Source organism: Cygnus olor, chromosome 4, assembly GCF_009769625.2.
Source record: "Cygnus olor isolate bCygOlo1 chromosome 4, bCygOlo1.pri.v2, whole genome shotgun sequence".
NCBI lineage: Eukaryota > Metazoa > Chordata > Aves > Anseriformes > Anatidae > Cygnus > Cygnus olor.
In genome coordinates this window covers 15,134,868-15,153,656 of record NC_049172.1, presented here as the reverse complement: position 1 = coordinate 15,153,656, position 18,789 = coordinate 15,134,868, and the positions used below count along the sequence as shown (strand labels likewise).

General features: G+C 43.3%; 1 protein-coding gene across 2 annotated transcripts in view; it reads left to right on the top strand.

Annotated features, from left to right (window-relative positions):
• The window catches only part of LOC121068972 (transmembrane protease serine 11E-like), a 44,782-nt gene continuing 25,993 nt past the window's right edge, over window positions 1–18,789 (top strand). The window contains exons 1-2 of one of the 2 annotated variants that reach the window (XM_040554541.1): window positions 1–58; window positions 754–893. The gene's annotated coding sequence lies outside the window, so the exon portion shown is untranslated. Of the gene's footprint in view, window positions 59–622; window positions 894–18,789 lie in introns of those variants that run through there. The other variant, XM_040554544.1, reaches the window with a different exon arrangement.

The window sequence follows — 18,789 nt, the reverse complement described above, 5'->3', positions numbered from 1 at the left end:
CCTCTTCCTCCTTCTCCCACCCTCCCCCATGGATAGTGTGATTCTCAGGCTGATAGTGGTAAGGGTGATACTTGTTTGCACTGGGTTTCGAAGAGGGTGCACTTTTTTCTGATTAAATACGCTTTATGCTTTGGGAGGCACTTGTGGGACAGCGAGATGCTGGAGAGTTGAATAGTCCCTTTAATGATACGTAAGTCATAGGCAAAAGCTGAGTGTGTTCACTATGGCTTTGTGGAGTGTTGCTAAGAATTTGCATTTCGTAGTCATCGCTGCAATTTTCCCTTGTTTGAGCACTTCCACTGCGAAGAGTGGACTCTCTTTTTCCATCATTTGCCTTTTCACATCCCTTAAAGTAGGTTTAGGTGATACAGCTGAGGCCATTCAGTGCTTTTCTGTTTTGGCATGGGGTAACCCCCTCTTCTCTCTTCCATCCCTTGTGTTCAGTTGTGCTGCCCCCAGCTTTCCAAGAGTCCTCGCTGACCTGATTCAAATTGCTAATTGGGGTAAAAAAAAAAAAAAAAAAAACACAGTTTTATTTCTCTTTCCTGGGTAACTTTTTCAGAATGTGAGATGAACACTGATGACCGTTCCCTTCTTGCAGCAGCAAGTGCTTAGATGCACTCAGTCCATCTGCAGCTTGGTACAGCTTTGTGGGTTTTCTGGGTCAATCCCCTCCTGAATCAGAAGGTGGCAGCGTGTCATGTTTGGTGCGTGTTTTGGTTCCAGACCAACGTGAATTATTTTTTGTTGCAGGGATGTGGTCCACAGTGATTATGGTTAGAGGAAAGGAAATGCGGGACTCGCTCTGGATTGGTGGCATGGAAGTGTTTCTTGGCCTAGCCTAGACCATGTCTGGTGATGGCAGGATTTGTTCTGCGTGATATTTGTTAGTGGTAAGGTTTTGCTTCTTGTGCTGTGTCTGTTTCCCTGGGCAACAGGAGAAGAGTGTAAGGCTGCAGTTAAGGTCATCCCTCAGATGTATTTCTCAGATGTGATTATGATGTTTGCCCTTGCTTGGCCTGAGTTCAGCAGCGTATTTACAGAACTATTATAGCTCCTGATCACGTATTATGGAAGCCGTGAGGTCCTTATCAGATACTTGAAATTAAGCATGGCCTTGTCCTTCTTGCTGAATCATGTTACAGTTAGCTTTTTATTGCCTGTGAGCTCTGTACTAGGAGCTCAATTTATATGCTATGCTGCACTGAAGGGGTGAGGAATGTATTTGGTATTCTCTACTCACTCCCCTCTGTCTGCCATGACTTACAGTTGCTGAAAAGTACAGTTCTCTTCTTAGTTGTCACCTCGCTGGAAGTGTGTGAACAATTATTTTGTGTGGTACAAACTGTCTAGCCCAATTAGACAGGGTTAAAGAACAGGCTTGACAAGACCAGTTTTCTTCATGGTACTGCGATAGACCCTATCATTAGCTAGATAGCCCTGCCTTAACTTAGCCCAAAATAGATGAATAGCATCCTGGTGGAATTTTTGGTCACAAAAATAGTATCCTGTGCTCTGCACAGAAAGTATTCACACCCATTGGCAGCAGCACGCTTTAAAACTGTACGTGATGGGCAGATACCTTTCAATAACATCCAATGGAGAGAAGTCATGTCAAGTTTTGCTGTCTTATGCCAGTGTATTTTTCCTCCCTTGTGTCCTGTCTGAGGACAAAATGCAGAGTTTTCCTTTCTGGCAGTGCAGGCTTTCAGACTAGAATTACAAGAGAGGCAGCGCTGTGTGCTGCTTAGGTGCCAGATTGTAAAGGTCACCTTTTCCAGAAGGCTCAGCTCTTGCTGTTGGAGCTAAGTACAGCAAGGGCTTCTGCGTGCTGATGGTTCTGAGCATCTCCTGATTAGTTTCTGGCCGTGAGTTGTCTGGGGTTGAAAGTGTGATTTAGAACTGAATATAGTCATTGGGATAATGTTGCTGAAAAGTCATACTTAGAGAATGAAGGAAGCTTGTGTGTAGCAAGTCTGTAGTTTTTTTGGTGTTTTTTTTTCTTTTTTTTTCCTGTTAATAAGTAGTTCTCTGGCAAGCCTAACCAAAATGAAACCCAGTTTTCTCTCTGTTTTGTAGGGAACTTCTGGTTTCTAACAAGGTGGGAGCATAAAGGTCTCTCTCAGTAGGGGTGGTGGTAGCCTCTTTTCCTCTCTGCCTCCTCCTCCCCCCCCTCCCTCCACATTTAAATTTAAATTCTTAAAACTTCAGAGCTTGCTGGCTTTATTGGCAGACACTGACCGTATCAATGCTCTTTCTCTTAAGAAAGCAGGTTCAAAGTAGCAGCTGCTCAGAAGTCTTGACTGGTAGGGAGAGTATCTGAGATGAATCAAATGGGCATGACACAGCTTAAAAAAAATGCAATTCATCTGGGAACTGTAAAACCAAATACAAGCATACTAAACAGTTCTAGTTAGAGGTTATAATGCATCCATTTCTTGACCACCAAAATGTGAACCCCAGCAGAATGAGCAAAGTTCTATGTAGTTCCTGAAAAAGGGGCACAACTGAAAGAGCTAACAGACACGAGCAGTTCCATAAACATTTACTATCTCATTCTGTGCGTATAAGCATGTAGACAACAGACTGAGTTGGGTCATATCTGTGTCCTACCGTGGCAGGAAATTCCTTTGGTCCCACTGTTGTTCCCTTGTGCCTTTGCAGTCTCTGTGGTCAGACTGGTGTGAATTAAAGTGTCAATTCACATTACTAAAGCCCTGCTGATTTACACGGGCTTACTGTATTTGTTTGCAAATGGCTACGGTGTGCATCATCGGTAGATGAACTGGTAATGGCCATTTGTGTTTGTGGTGGGTTTTGCTTCTGTGATGGACATAGCTTTTCCCATGATCTGTTCCCATGAAAGCCAGGTTGCCCTCTTCTTAACCTTTCATTCCAGTACCAGAAGAGCTGTTGAGGCCGTGACACTGTGTGTTCTGATTTCAGTGCAGGTTTTAGCTTGTCTCTTGCTTTTGTACTCTCCTTGACTTCCAGGTGAATCACTGCAGTTATCTGGTATCACACCCTATTTTTAAACCACAATGCTTTTCTGTTTTGAGGGCCAATGAAATACTGGTACTTCATTGGACTGGAGTTTAAATTTGCTCAATGTGTCCTATTTCGATTGTTCTGTTTTGTTTATTTTTTCCTGAGCAAGTTCGCTTATCAAGCACTTATCAGTGTCACCTTCTTCAGATACTCAGAATCTTGAGTCAGTAGCAAAGCTATGGTGTTGCCTAGATGAATAGTAGAGGTATATAAAGCAGGGCTGAGAGGATGTTGATGGGTCATCTGATTACTCCCCCACCACAGGTGTGATCAGCAACAGTTCAAGTATTCCTTATAGTTAGTTTACAGAAGTTATAGAATATCTGCAACTAAAGCTTCAAAGAACGTGTTAGACAATTATTTTAAGTGCCTAGATACCATGAGGGTGGGCATTTCATTGCCTTCAAGTTTTAGAATGTATGGGGTTCACATTTTAGTGCTTAGTCTATTTTCTTTAACATCTATGGTTAGGCAAAAATTACCAGGGAGTAATTTGTCTACAGTAAATGAAGTGGTAGAATGGTGGAAGGAAAGCATTAGACTCTGAATTAGTGATCAGGATTGGAGTATTGACAAGACTGTGTTTGAAGCTTCGATCTTGTGTAGAAGGTTTCAGTATAGCATTCACAGAGGTGAAACTAAGAAATTTTTTATCTTGGGGAAACTGTCCATGAATTGGATTCAAGAAAGGTCTCTCCTATTTGAGCAGCAAATAGGAGCAGCAAATGTCTCTCTGTAACTCCTTGGGCTTGTCTTGGAAAGGAGGTATTGTGGAAGCCCATAGTGAAACAGAATAGAAGAGGTTGGAGATGGAGGCAATGGAGGATTCACTCCAGGAAAGTTTAAGAACTTGTCTCTGTAGCTTTCTGGGAGCGTTTACTCCTTAAACACCTTCATACAGGTCCCTATGAATGCATTTGATGAATTGCTTGTCCTTTCCTCTCAGCCTTGGTTTTTAGACTAGGCTGCTTCTGCAGCTCACTGTAGTTGCATCATGAACTGTCATTTGTCCTCTCTCTCCTTTCTGCTCTTCCTTTGCCACCTGGTTCCCTGTGAGGCCCTGACAAGCTCTGCTGCAAAGCAAGTCAGCAAAGCGAGTTCACCTTCCCTGACCCAGGTGTAGAAATTCTTGCATGCTGAGTTGTTTTTTTTCCAGGCACAGCTTGATGTGCAATTATTCAGGTGACTCATAATACATAGTCCTAATGTAATCTGCAGGGTTTTCTTTAAATTTGTCAGCACCGTTGGGTCACAGATCCTGTCAGAAACAAGCAGACAAATGGAGCTTAATGTTTCATTTTTTTAGGATGCTTTTGCGGGTCTTGGACCCCTCAGACATGGACCATGGGACCCACATGAACACAACTTTTTTGTGGTGCTTACAGTTTTGTCTCCTTTCTTCAGAAATACTTTCTTCCTTTTCCTGAAAGCAATTAACAAAAGCATGAGGATCTTCTGTTCCTAAGCTCAGAAAGCAGTTGCAAAAATGTGCAGCGTCACTGCACTCACTTTATTTGCTTTATCCTTTTCCCAGTAGTTTAGAAACTTTTCATCTAGCTGCATTCCGATGAAGTAGAAGAAACACATGTTCTTTTTGTTCTCTGTCAGCTCTTGCAATCCTTAGCTATTATAACAAACTTCTGATTCACTGTAGTTTTTCTTTTTGGTGCCATAAGTTGTACTAACATTATGTTCTGAATTGACCTGCATGATCACCACTTCCTTTTTTTGTGAGGGGTAATTTTGTCTTGTGGGAGATGACGACTCTGGCCAGCAACTAATCACCTGCTAACTGCTCTCTTGCTCCCCCAAAGTGGTATGAGGGAGAGGTGCTCCAGCCCTCTGAGAGGTGCCTTCATAGGAGAGGTGCTCCAGCCCTCTGAGCATCATCGTGGCCCTCCTCTGGACTCACTCCATCAGGTCCATGGCCTTGTGCTGGGTGCTGCACACAGCGCTCCAGAAGTACTCCAAAATTCAGATCAGCTCTCCTGGTTGGCATCCCTCATGGCCTTTTTCCCCACCCCAGCCTACCTGCTCTTGGAGAGGTGGAAGAGGAGAGTGGGACGCAGGAGGCCTTGATGCTGTTCAAATACTGTTCAGCAATAGCTAAAATAAATGTTGATAAAGTATTATTAACGCTGTTTTGGTAACAGATCAAAACCATGGCACCATACGGGCTGCTATGAAGAAAATAAATGCCATACCAAGTATGCTCTTCATGGTAGTAGTACCAACAATGAGTTAAATTGTTTTAATTGCCTCATTTTATTTTATAGGCCACTAACTGCTGCTTTTGAAGTTCTTTAAACTTGCATCGTGTAACAACATGTTAGTTTTAGGTTCTTCTGCAGAGTTTTGAAGTTGATATATTAATTATGTGTATATGATAGGTTAATTACTTTAATTATGGCCTCCTTGAATATTAAAGTTGCTTCAAATGTGTTAGATAAAATCTTGAATATGTATCTTGACAAAGAACTGCAAAAATAAACTGGGAGAAAAATGTTTTTCCTTGAGGTCATTCTGACAATGCTAGATCACTTCAATTTTAAGGCTTCTATAGTTTTACTTAAATTCAGTAGTGGTTTTTTTTTTTTTTTTAAGCTGCTGTTAAAGACAAGAGCATTATCAGAAAACTTCATCACAAGTGTCTGAGCTGCTCAGTTCAACTGTATTGGTTCCACTTGTTTTGCTTGTAATGTCTATAATTTTAAGATGTGGCTACAAGATGTTTTGCTTATAACTGTGTCCTGGTCTCAAGGCCAGAGGAGGCAGTGACACTGATGAAGCCAGGAACCCTCAGAGTTGCTTGCTGATCCGTGTTGTCACCTCACCTTGGAAGGTTAGATCGTGGCTGTTCCCCCTTGGAGTGCGCGTTCATGGCTTTTGGGGACGCATTGGTTCTCAGCTGCCCCTTTCCTGGGAGAACGTGGACCTTATTTTACAGCTCAGCTGTGTAGCAGTGCTTATGGGTTTGTTTGTGAAAGGTACTGATTCCAGTTCCTGTGTTACCAAGCAGATTCTGTTGTTTTGCATAGACAGTTTGATTATTTTTTTCCTGCCTAAAAAGTGAATTTAAGTTCTAATAAAACCTGTCTTTTTGAATTCAAAAGTCTCTTTGGTTTCTGGGGAGCTCGTTACATGAGAGCTGTCTCGCCAGAGGCAGCTAGGGAGGCCGTCTCTTTAGGTGAGCCCTGTTACAGATGGCAGCAGACAGCACGTGGGCATGATGCTTGGCTGCCCAGCTAGCCTGGGGTGCATAGAGGCTGGCTTCTTGAGAACCTGCTGGCAAGGAGTGGTGCTCTATGACGGCCTTCCCTTCTGCTCATGTGTGGAGGAGTCAGACTTGGCTTTCATCCTAATCAGAAGCTAGGTACTGGATACTTAGTGGATTAGCAAGCTTGTGATTTTTTTTGCTTAATTCTTGGATCGGAGGCTTTAGCTGATATGGGATAGCTCACCTGCCTTCTCTGTCCTAGCTCCTGCTGTCTGTGTGTCCAGATGGCTAGCACTGCTCACAGAGAGACAAGGTCAGCATCTTTGCTGCTTTCTCAAAACACCATCTGTGCACAGTGAGACTGAGGGAGCTGAGTGTGTGGATCTTCATCTGGCTGGCTTTTGGTTAGTGGTGCTGGCTGTGCCAATGATCAGCTCACCCATGAGGGTTCCCTGGTGCCTACAAAAGTTGAGCTCAAACTCCAGCCTTTCTCTCGGTTCAGATGTAAATGTCATCTCCCTTTTATTAATTTTTTAATGCTGTGTGGTGGGCTCAAGCTATTGAGAATACATACAAAGAAATTGTAATTGTCTAAGTCTCCTGCCCATAGAAAGAAACCGGGCTGTGATATTTTTTTACCATCCCATATAGGATGATACAATATCTGAGCCAAAACCAGATCTGCTACCTCAATCCTAGTTCAAAATTAAAATGGAAATACTAGAAGTAGATACAGTCTAATGATCAGGTCATTTCTGAAGTGACGAAGTCTCCCTGTGGGAGATACTATAAGGACATACTTGTTGCTTGTTCTTCCACTTTTCCTCTACAGCTTGTAATGCAATCATCTGGGTGCAAGCTGGTTGTGTTACGGTGGTCCATATTTAATTCTTGTGGTTTGTAGTTTTTGTTTTAGCAGCCAGTTCCATTGTGTAGGGGGTTATGTCATTCCCTGGGAGATCCTTCTTTTTATGATACGTTTGCTGATTCCTCTGGAACATGCTGAGAGCTTCTGCAGTGGGACCACAGCTTGAGGCAAGTTCCCTCCTGTTACAAGAGGTCTAGTGGCAGCTCAGAATTGCCCTGTTATTTTTTGCAAATACTAAAAAGTTGTTTGTCACCTTCATATCCTACAGGAAGGTAGTAATTGTATAAAATGGAAAAATCCACTCATTATTTTTCATTTCACCAAAAGCTTGTAGTATTTCCATAGTCTAATAATTTTCCAAGTGCTGGAAATTAACCCTGGTCTGCAGATGATCAAGTAATAGTTCTCACTTGTACATGGATACAAAGGGAATGTTAGGTATTTCAGATAAAGGTATTTTAGTTTCATGTTGTAACCCCCTGTATTCAGTTGCTTGCTTTCTGGACCCGGACGTGATTTCTTTTCATGTCTTCTCTTAATACAAAGAGGGATAGGTTTGAGGTAAACTCAGTCTAAATGGTTCAGTCGTTTTAAACCAGAGAGAGTGATTCTGTCACACTGCAGCTCTGTAATTGCCCACTAGAAAGATTCGAGGAAATAAACAGGTAACCTGGTTTTGATTTTTCAACACAGCTAGCGTTACAGTGAGCATTCATGTTTGTTTTGTTCATTTTGGGGCACAAGTTGAAAATACAAATGAGACAAATAATCCTTTGGTCGTTACTAGCTCTTCTGAATGATGCTAGGAATGAGACTTTTAGGCTGCGTACATGGTTAACGCTGTTTTCATGCTGACCTCTAAGATTCAGGTGGGAATCCCAGCCCCGCTCCGGACCTGGCAGGTCTGTAGCTGCACATACTGCAATAGGTTGAGCCTCTTCAGTGGTCTGGGGAAAGGCCAGATGCCAAAGAATTGTCTAGATCAGTGCAGTTTCCAACCTAGTGGAATGAATATGGTTTTCCCCGCAGCTCTTCTCCAGTGTGATAACTGTGTGTCACATGATTTTAGAGGAAAAATTTGAGAGAAGGTGCTTCCCTTTTTTTCGAGAAGGTGGGGAAGAGTAAGGTTCAGCTTGTTCTGACTATAGGTGCTTAGAAATGTTTCCAGGCCTTTGGTTTTTCATCCCCTTTCTCCTTGAGTTTAGCAAAGAATGCTGGCAGAACTCTTAATGCCGGTCGCACTCCTGCTCCTGTTGTGATAATGGTCTCTGTTTAAGTGGCCAGCTGCCTTGCATGAGCAGAAGTAGCATCTTGAGAACCAGCTGAAGTTTTAATCTAGTAATGTTCCCTCCTAGCGGCCTTCGCAAGCCTCAGTCTTCAGGAGAAGAAGCTTCTGTCCTCTCCTCCCTGCTGATCCCCTTTGAAGTTCTGTTTGAATGTTTGCACAAAAATTTTCTGACCGTAGCAATTAGTAATGGATGTTCCAGAGCAGGAACTTTCCCAGGCTGGCATGAATAACTTAATTTTTTGTTCAGAGTGCATCTCCTGTGAATACCTCAATAGTCTGATCATCAGTTGGTCCTATGGGCTTCCTGTTCTGACATGCTGGAAGAGGATGTATTATTCAGCTTGTCTTGATTATATTTTTTCTTTGGCACTTTACCTGAGCCTTCGTTGTGTTTGCTTTTTATGGACCAGAGTTTGTTCTTTGTCATCTAGGTATGGATACGTCTCCAGCTTCTTGAAGGGCGTTGTCCGAACAGCCTCCCTTCTTCTGCTCTTTGTGTGCTCTTTCCCCCTTGTTTCTGAAGTCTGTTTTTGTCAAGGAGAATAAACTTGTTCCAGGCTTCCAGCATGGGGACCTTAAACAACTTTCATGTTTCTTCCAAGTGTTTAGGACATTCAGCTGTTATTCCTAGCCTCTCCCAGCAGGTATAGGGAGACCCAGTGGGCCCATGCTGTTGTCTCTCACAGGAGCTGATGTGTGGCAGATGTTCTGCAGGCAGCTTTAAATCGGCTGAGCTGCATCCTGGAAGATGTCTGACCAGCTTAAGCTCGGTAGAGGCTCACAGAGCTGCCCAAGAGGCGGAGGGAATAAGCTGTTAACTTGAGAAGCTGCAAGTATCTGCTTCTTTTCTTGAGCTGCTGTGCTGTGTTTTAAGCTGGTTTGTTTTAGGTACAAGTAGCTGCCTACAGAGACTTCTGCATGCTCACGGGGACGTGCTCTGTCTTGTACAGTCCCAGTGTCAAGTGTGGAAAAGTGTTCATAGGGATAGGGGGCTGCCTCCAGCACTTTTTGTTGCTTCTTTCCTGTTTCCTTCTTTAGTAGGAGTAATCAAAAATTGACTTAGCCTTTCAGGCAGTTTTGCAGCATCCTTGCTGTGGAAAACTAGTGCAAAAATTAGCCATGGACAACCTTGGTTGCTTCATAAGGGTGTGGAGGGAGTTTCTGGTGATAACCTGTGTGCCAGAGGCAGGGGTGACTCTTGATGGAAACAGGAAGAATGTGGCTGGTGTGGCGCTGGAGAATTTGAGCAAGGAAACTGCCCGATGTCTATTGTGTCAGGAAGCAAAATGTTTGTATCTTCATTTAGGTGCAGATGAGCTTGACAATATGTCTGAACTGCTTTTTGCTCTTGTGAAAGCATCTTCTACCTTATGTGTAAGACGCTCAGAGCAAGGAGGAAGAAAAATTCTCCTTCCTGCTATAAGCTATTGCTGATCAACATTAAGGCTGAGCTGTCAGTAGCAAATGTAACCTCTCAGTACTTTGCAGGGCATGTACGTGTGCGTGTGTGCGTTCAGGGTTTAATACCAAGCTTGAGTGGCTGAGGACAGATAAAGATACATGGAAGCCAGAGAAAATAAGCAAATCTTGGCTGGGTTTCCATGCTGGGCCTCTCCATTTCTGAGTTCTTTTGCGAGCTGGGGAGAGAGGTAGGTCACTGAACATGTAAGTGGTGGAACTGGGACTGCAGGGTAAAGAAGGGGACTCAGGTGTTCCTCTAGCTGTGTTTTGCTGTCCTGCTTCCTGCAGAGCTGGGAAGATTTGCCTTGTTTGACTTGGCTTTCTTGAAAGAGAATGGAGAACTGAAAAGGAAGAAAATGGCCTTTGTTATTAAGTATATATATCACGCCTCAGTAGCATGTCACTGCAAGCAGGAAACTCTTTCTGGTTTTTCCCTTTCATATAGAAGAAGCTGATTAAAGTTTTTGGTGGTCTGAATCTAGGTTCCCGTGAAGCACTTTCCAACCAAAGTATGCTTGTATCTACCATTTAAAAGACTGTAATGTTTTCACACTGATGGCTAACTAAACTCTACCAGACCACTCTTTCACTCCCTATCCTCAAAGGAACGCAGGGAGAAAATATGAGGAAAAGGGCTCAAGGGTTGAGATAAGGACAGGGAGATCACTCACCAATTACCAGCAAAACAGACGCGGTGCAGGGAGATTAACTCAAGACAAAGGGATATTAATGAAAAGAGGGTAGTTTTAAGTTAGACATTAGGAAGACATTCTTTACCATGAAGGTGGTGAGGCACCGGCACAGGCTGCCCAGAGGAGATGCGGATGCCCCATCCCTGGAGGTGCCCAAGGCCAGGCTGGATGGGGCTTTGAGCAACCTGGTCTGGTGGGAAGGTGTCCCTGCCCATGATGAATTCTTGGAAGCAGATGGTCCTTAAGGTCCCTTCCAATCCAAACCATTCTGTGATACTATTAATGTAATTTATTGCCTATTATTAACAGACTAGAGCAGTGAGGAACTAAAAGCAAGCTATAAAACACCTTCTCTCCATCCCCCATTTTCTGTGGCTCCCCAGACAGCACAGGAGAATGGGGGTTGAGGTCTGTCGACGGTCTGTACCATGGGGTCCGTCCTTCAGGTTTTGGTTCAAGCAGCCTGCTCTGTTTTACTAAACTGTTAAGAATGTCTGGTGAAGATCTATCAGCTTAAGTGCTATAAATGTCTTTACTCCTCACACAACTAAGTTTTCCGTGCAATTGGCAAAATTTACAATTGGAGTGTAGTAACATTAGTGTATATTTCCTCTAACTGATTATACTTAGGTTTTTGTCTGGCCTTGGCAGTATGTGGGAGAATTCTGCCTGTTAGGTTTTTATCTTGAATCTTGTGGCTAGTGACAGACTGCCTCTTGGTGTTACAACAGCAGCTCCACCTCTTTACTCTTTCCAACATCAATTAGGAGAAGTTGCATGCAATTTAGGTAAACTAGTCCTGAGGCTATTTGTAAGGATGACCACTGAGATAAAGGATGTGGAGGGGAGAGCAAAGGAAAGGTACATGGTTAACATGTTTCCTAGGTTCTTTTCTGACCTTTTCTTAGTGAGTTTTCTTCCAAGATAAGGAAAGGGGATGAGATTGAAATATTGGTAATGCTGCAAAGGTGCCACACCCCAGCGTTACAGGAAGGATTGTTGAGAATGCCAGAAAAAGGGGTGACCTTTGGTTCACTGTTGTTCAACACAGTACCAGCTCGTCTGAGTCATGTTGACTGCATGCCTGCTTCTGTCCCATCACAGTGAAAAGCAAAAATTATATTAGCTTAACGTATTACAAATCAGATGGAAGCAAGTTCAGGTTACCCTACAACTGGCAGTTCACAAGTTAATACAGTTTAGCGGATAAATGATGGCTTGCTGATGTGTGGTGGCTTGACTGTTAGCTGTCATCTCTCCCTAGCCTCAGATTCTTGTTAAGACCACCTCACAACACTTGTCCCTTGTGAAGCTAACTGTCAACATACAGGGTGAAGATGGGTAGCCTTTGAAAGGCAAACAGGTGTGCTCAAAGATAGGATTCTCAAAGGTGCTTGGTGTAGGGCTGTTTCTTTCAAAAACCAGTGGAGTTGGTCAGATAGGTAAATAGAAATGAGTGCTGTAAGTGCTAGGCGAAAGCTTTTGGTTTTGTTGCAAATAAAAAACTTTGCACCCCACAGGCTACTCTCTGTGTAAGAATCCCAGATTATTTAGGGTATTAACAGCATTTTCCTACCTGATCATGCCTGGAAATCAATTTTCTTCCAGCTGTGCTCAGGTTTCAGGGAGAATACTTGAAGCGTGTTACCCTGCCAGTGTAATGGAGGTTCCTGTCCCTGCATTGGGAAGAGCAGTGTCCCTTCAGGTTTGATACGTGTGTCCTCATATTGGTATCTAATGTGTCTGAGACATACTGGGCTATCCAAGATGTCCTCTTGGTGGGTCTGTCACGTTGGATTTGGCAGTCCTACACCTTTAGCAGCAATTGAAGGCTGTGCAGGACACAGGTGTCAGCATAAGCCTAAAGCTGCATGCTGTTGGTGCCTTCAGCTTGAAGAAAGATGCAGAAGAGCCAGCCCAGCAACACCTAACTGCTAGGATAAGGGGACTGGGAGGTTGATGCTTGTGTATACTGCTGATAATTTTGCCGTGAATGTGTCAATGTTAGAAGTATGGCTAATAGTAAGAGGGTTTCTGCATCCCTTTCTGTCCACAGATATTGGAAATTCCAGTTTGCATTTTCAAAAGCATTAGGATTGACACTGGCCTTGCAGGTGGCAGAGAAAACTTGAGCTAAAATGTCTCTGAAAAGTGGTATTTTTTTAACTGACTTTTTTTTTTATTTGCAGACTTTCCGTTCCCCAAAATCCATGTCTTCCTGCCTCCTGTGGGAATGTCATGTGTGGCTCAATGTCATGTATGGCTGAAAATCTTCGCCAACACATTCTTCACTAACTGTGCAAGATTAGGGTTGTCAAGTACTTCCCAAGGGTTTGTCTTGGGAAAGATCTTGAATATATGAACTAAAACACTGATTATAATGGATGAGGGCTGGTGCACACCAAGCCAAACCATTGTAGAAGATAATCACAGTTGTTGCAAAAGACTGTTGGGGTGTGTGTGTGTTATGGTCTTGCTATATTAAAATTCATGCAGACTTCTAGATTTTTGTACTCTGCAATGGCTAATGCCTGTTTTAGATGAGCTTTGGATGAATTGCAAAGAGGAAGGGCATCTGCATACCTTAAAGCTATAACTATCAGCTATCTTTTCTAAGCATTCTCCAGTGTGGAGGGAAAGATTTCTTGATTGTTAGCAACTAAGTCATAGTTGGAAATGCACTTGGCTTGGACATGCCTGGCAATACTTGTTCTTACAACGCATCTTTTCTAAAATGGGTTCAAGAGCACTTCTGAATGAATCACACACTAACTGGTAAACACTTTATTTGCCTTGAGACTCTAGTTCAGTGTCTGAGAAGCTACTGAGAAAGGACTTCCCAAATATCCCAACTGATCGGCTGACTGTGAGGGGATGTGCTGGCCTGAGCTTCTGTTGCAGCCAAACTGCCTTGGGTGCCATCCTGCAGGGAAGGCAGTCTTTTGGAGAGCCACCCTAACGACAGAAGGCAAAAAGTCACCCTTTGTGCATGCCTTCTTCTTCTGAAAGCACCCTGGTTAGTCTGTCAAAGCTCAGAGCACTGCTCTCATGGCTCAGCAATGAAAACTGCAGGAAGAGTTGAGATGAGCTTATACGACATGATTTCTTCCTGCCCTGTGACTTCAGGCTATCAGCTGTGTGCTGAAAGATAGTCTGCATAATTAGAAACAATGCAGTCAGTTTTCCTGAAACATGGTGTATTCATTTCTGTTTCCTCCCAAATATAATTGTGTTTTCATCTATCCCCTCCACTCAAACCCAAAAGTTGAGTAAAAGGACTAGTCAAGTGGGAGCTAGCTGACTACTTAAGGATGAGCTCCCATCCATGAGAACCTCCTCCCTCTAATCCCCTGAAACCAGCAAAGGAGGTGTTTTTTCCCTGCCATGGAAGACTTGTATCTTTCAGAAAGTGAGTAATGCCACACAAAAGAGGACTTAATGAGTGTCATAAACAGAATGATTGCATCAGATGCAATGTCAGTGTTGAAGTACGGTTGTTTTCAGGAAAAATACACGATGAGCCATGTACTTCATGGCTGTTATTCCACTGTGTAGCTTCTAGTTTTACAACACTTCAGCAGCTTCCGATTTCAGCCAAGCCTCATAGTAGAAAAGCAGCCAAAGATTATGATGTTGTCTAGCTCTTGTCCTGCATGTACTCTTAAAGTGGACTTTAATCTATCTTCCCTTTTTCGTTGTTAATCTCGGTCCCATTGTTACCTTCCTCTCGTAAGAACAGCTTTTCTTTGCTTTTATTCTCCTGGCACACCTCTTTATGTCTGATCCAGGTGTAGCTCATCTGTGGCACTGGGATTGTACATAGTGCTCCAGATGGAGTCTCTGTTGCTGTGTGTGGTGTACCACTTCAGACTCTGAGTAGCTCATCTGTAACACTGACTAGGTTTGCATTTTCCTTTTCATTGTTTGAATCGCAGTTCTGGCTTTAAGCCATTTCTGGGTTGCCTAGAGCATGGTTAAGTATTTCTCCTTTTCCAGTGGATGATCTTTCAGAATTTGTTATAAATTCTTGTTTAATCAACAAGTCTTTGATCTTATGCTTCACCATGTTGCGTACTATTGTATTGATTTTTCTGATTTAAATCTGATTTTTTTTTCTCCCCAAAATACCCAGGATTCAGTTCTGTCTCAGTGCTCTCCTGTAGTACTATGACAGCTTTTAGAGCTGTCTTTTTCTCTTCTGTCTCCTTATCCTTACTTGTAGTAACTCTTTTGATGAGGCCATGCAGTTTGGTGTATTACTTTGCTGTCTTGGTTCAAGTACATAACCTGTGTAGGATTTGCATTGTTGGCTAAACCACACAATGCTTCCTGCTTTGGATTCTTGGGGCTCTTGATCTGAATTATTACTTCATTTTCCTTTCTGGTATACCTACCTGTCAGTCTCACAAAGGCATCTCCGCCAGTCCCGTAGGTACACATCTTCGTTAGCCATCTGTACATCACACCGCGTGATGACACGCCGCCTGCTGTCAGCCTTTCTTGTCTGACCTCCTGCGCTTTGGAACCGGACTGTGAGACAGCGTGCATTGCAGATGGATACCAGACAGCCCGACCTGATGGCACGTACTGCATCAGACAGATGTAGGAGGCTTGGATTGCTCTTTGTCCTTACCGAGCTGATGCTGCAGCTGTGGCTGCTGTCACTTCTCTGCATCTTCCGTGTCAATTTAACTACTACAGGAGGTCCTTTAGGTTCACGTGGCCAGGGTCACTGCAGGTATCAACCTAGAAGGGGACTGAGTGCCATCATACTCTGTTGCTTAACATTCTAGCTCTGGCTTATGCAACCCTTTTAAAACAATTGCTTCTTAAAGACCTTTAAGATGCTGACTTACAAGCAAGTGACTGTGAGGGTTGTGCCTCCAGAACAGAGGGTGGGTTCAGTGTCTCTAGAGCTGTGTATGTTGTTTTTGTGTACTGTCCCATGGGAGGATGTGGGTCAATGACTGCAGCAGCAGCAGACCCTTCAGCAGGGCTTCAACTGTCCACTCAGTCTAGCTCTGCTCCCCTGGCAAGCAAGAGATGAATTGTGCCCGTTTGGCTCAGAGCTGATGTCCCTGCATCCCTAGCAAATTTCACCAAGGCCCTCAACTTTATCTAGACACACTCAAATGATCTTGCTGGCTTGTCCCTGAACAGGTACAACACAACAATTAGCTTATCACTAGCAAAGCTTCTCTTCTTATAGCTGCTGTACGCTGGAGTGTGCTGGTCTGTCTCTGTTTGCCGTGCCACCTGGTAGTATCTGTGCATAGCAGACCTGATTTTGGAGAGACAGAGGCTCCTTCCACCTAAGTCTTTTATCCACAAGTCAGGGAGGTACCCAGACTGTAGTATGCAGACACAGCCTAAGAAACTCAGCTGTCACCAGCACTGTTCGATCCTGTCTCCCCACCCAAACGCCGTGTAAGCCTGTCTCTCTGCACCAGCATTTATTTATTTATTTATTTTTAGCAACCCAGGACAGGGTCTGGCGTACCCAGTCCCAGCAAGCAGGAAGGGTGGAACTTCCTGAGAACCCTGCCTGTCTGCAGGGAGATCACCTGCCTGCTCAGCACAAAGACATTTCCACCTATTTATCACAACCCTGTTTTAGCTAAGCATTCCAGGTGTGTGTGTCCTGTTTCTGTGTAAATATGTGAAAGTATTGGCACCAGGATGACATTGGTCCTTTTATTTAAATAATAAAAAAATCCTTAAAATGCTGTGTTGCAGCTAATGAAAATTTTGAAGCACAGTGACTCCAATGTTTGCAGGAGAAAAGTGCTCGTTATACAAAAATAGTGTGCCCAGTGGTGGGAGACAGTCTGCCTCTAGTGTTCGGTGTTACAGGGTACCCAAAGCATGGTCTGTACATTGATTTGTTTCCTGCACGGGATGAGGCTCCAGGCTTACCAGAGAAGTCTTTTGTGGTTGCTGCTGGTCTTCAATGCTAGGACACCTTGGTTGCAGGAGGGAATTTGGATGAGCTTTCAAGAATAAGCCCTCTTTGAGTACAGGAGCTGAGAGGCAGCAGAGGTGGAGCTGGGACGTGCAGATGGTTGTATAGAGCCAGGGCTGACACCGTGTTCTTGCTGGTGACAATCTAGTGCAGCTCCGTGCAGTGTGGACAGGAGTGAGAAAGTGCACTAGGACAGGAGTGATGTCCTTTACATGCTGGTACCTTTTTGCATGGTCTCTTTGCTCTCTGTTCCCTGAGACTGGTGTCTCTGTAGTGCCACTGTGACACTTGGTGTCTGCTGTACCTTGGTGTGGCAGGACAGTTTCTGGATCCACGAGGCTGCAGGACCCGCAGGCCTAGGGTTGGAGAACTGTTCCTTTCTGATGTTCAGCAGTTCAACTATTGATACTCCTTTATATGTTGCTCTAGCCTCAAGTTACCTCACTCCTTTCTGGAGGAGTACCTAAAACTAGGTATGGGAGTGACAGCAACTTCCTCTTGCATTTTTCTCTGCTTTTTGGAATTTAGATTCTTGTCATTCGTGGCAGTCTCAGTCTTCATGAATAAAAGTTCCAAGGTCTGCTTTACGGTGTCTCTTGATTCTCATCTTCCTGTTCCTTACCATCATCTTCGCTTTCCTTCTTTAGAAACCAGAGCAATGCTCAATATCATGACCGCTTCCATTTCATTGTCTCTCTTTTCTTACAGACTTACATTAAGCTGGAGATACTTTGTCATGGCACAGACATGTTCTTTATTTCATCCTTCACAATAGGAATAAACTAAGTAAATTTTCCTTTATCTTAATGCTATCGTTGTAGAACAATTAGGTTAAACAGAAAACACCAGTATATATTTTTTTCTTTGGAGTTATCTTTTATCCACTAGAGATAAAAACATAAATCCAGAAATGAATTATAAGGATTACTTTTTCTTAATCTCTCTGTTCCACTTCTCCACTTTTTTGTTACTTTGCCTTTAACAGAACTTGTATCTTAGTCTTGTATGCATGTGCATTACTTCACGTACCTCAGTAGCCCTCCTGAAGTCATGGGCAGAAATTGTCAGCCAGTAGGTATTAGCACAGTATTGGGTAATTGAAAGCAGATGACTTAACTGGCGCCTGCATATCAGTTTCTAATTCTGCACTAATTTCTACATGCACAACTCGTTACGAGGATGATTGTTCTTGCTTCTCTGCAGTTACAGAACTGCCTAAGGAGAGGTTAAATACTATAGCAATAGCATTTACTGTGGGCATGTTTATGTCTTAATCTCATTTAAAGAAGAGAATGAGAGCAGTCATGGCAAATGTGATGGGGGAAATGTCACGTGGGTTGTTGAAGCAATTCCAGTGACACATTAGTATAGCAAGATCTCGCTAATGGATTAGTGTTTAAGGCAATTCTTCAGCATTCTGCAAGTCAGGGCAGTTCTGGATAATGTATGTTTCTCAATTACATAAGAGATTGACAAGGCAGCAGGAGACTCCAACCAGAACATTACTTTGTGTCAGTGAAAAGGAGGGTGTCTTTTTAAGAGTACCTTAAGTGAGACACTGAGTGAATGCTGTTTGACTCAGAGTCCTAGGTGAAGCTATGCAATCTGTTTTTAGGGGAGCAGACAATAAAAAAGATTTTTTTAAAAAAATATGATAAGTTGAGTCATCAGGCATAAAAATGATTTCTGTATGCCCTGGCTTTGGATTTCTTCCCCCATTGGCTTGCAATATGCGTGAGTTGGTATCAGAGCAATGTAAAAGGATAACCAAAAACTTAAAATATATATTAAAAAAAAAATTCAGTTTGCTTGTGCAGTAATCTCTGCTCCAAGCAATTTTACAGCTTGCACACAAGTTATTTTCCCTGTTTTCTGGTGGATAGTCCTGCACGTCTTGCAGTTTGTACTGATACCACCATAGCAGGACAACCTAATCCTGTTAGTGTTGTTACTGACAAATCAAAGAACTGTGCTAAAAGGAGGTAGTTAACAAATGCCTTTCCAAAGGCTGAAACGTGATTTACCTTTGGATATGGCTTTCTTATTGTCTGCTTTATGCAAAGAATGAGATTGAAATCAAGGGACGCTGGGGTTATTTGGGTGACACTGAAGGTACCAGAGCATTTATGGACTGGGCTGGATGTTGAGCTCTTTCTGGAAAACTCAGCTGTGTACCATGTAGGAAACTTTGGTGCTTATGGAAGATGCCTCCACTTGAGGGCTGAAGCTGTGAACCCGCTCTGGGACTCAGCT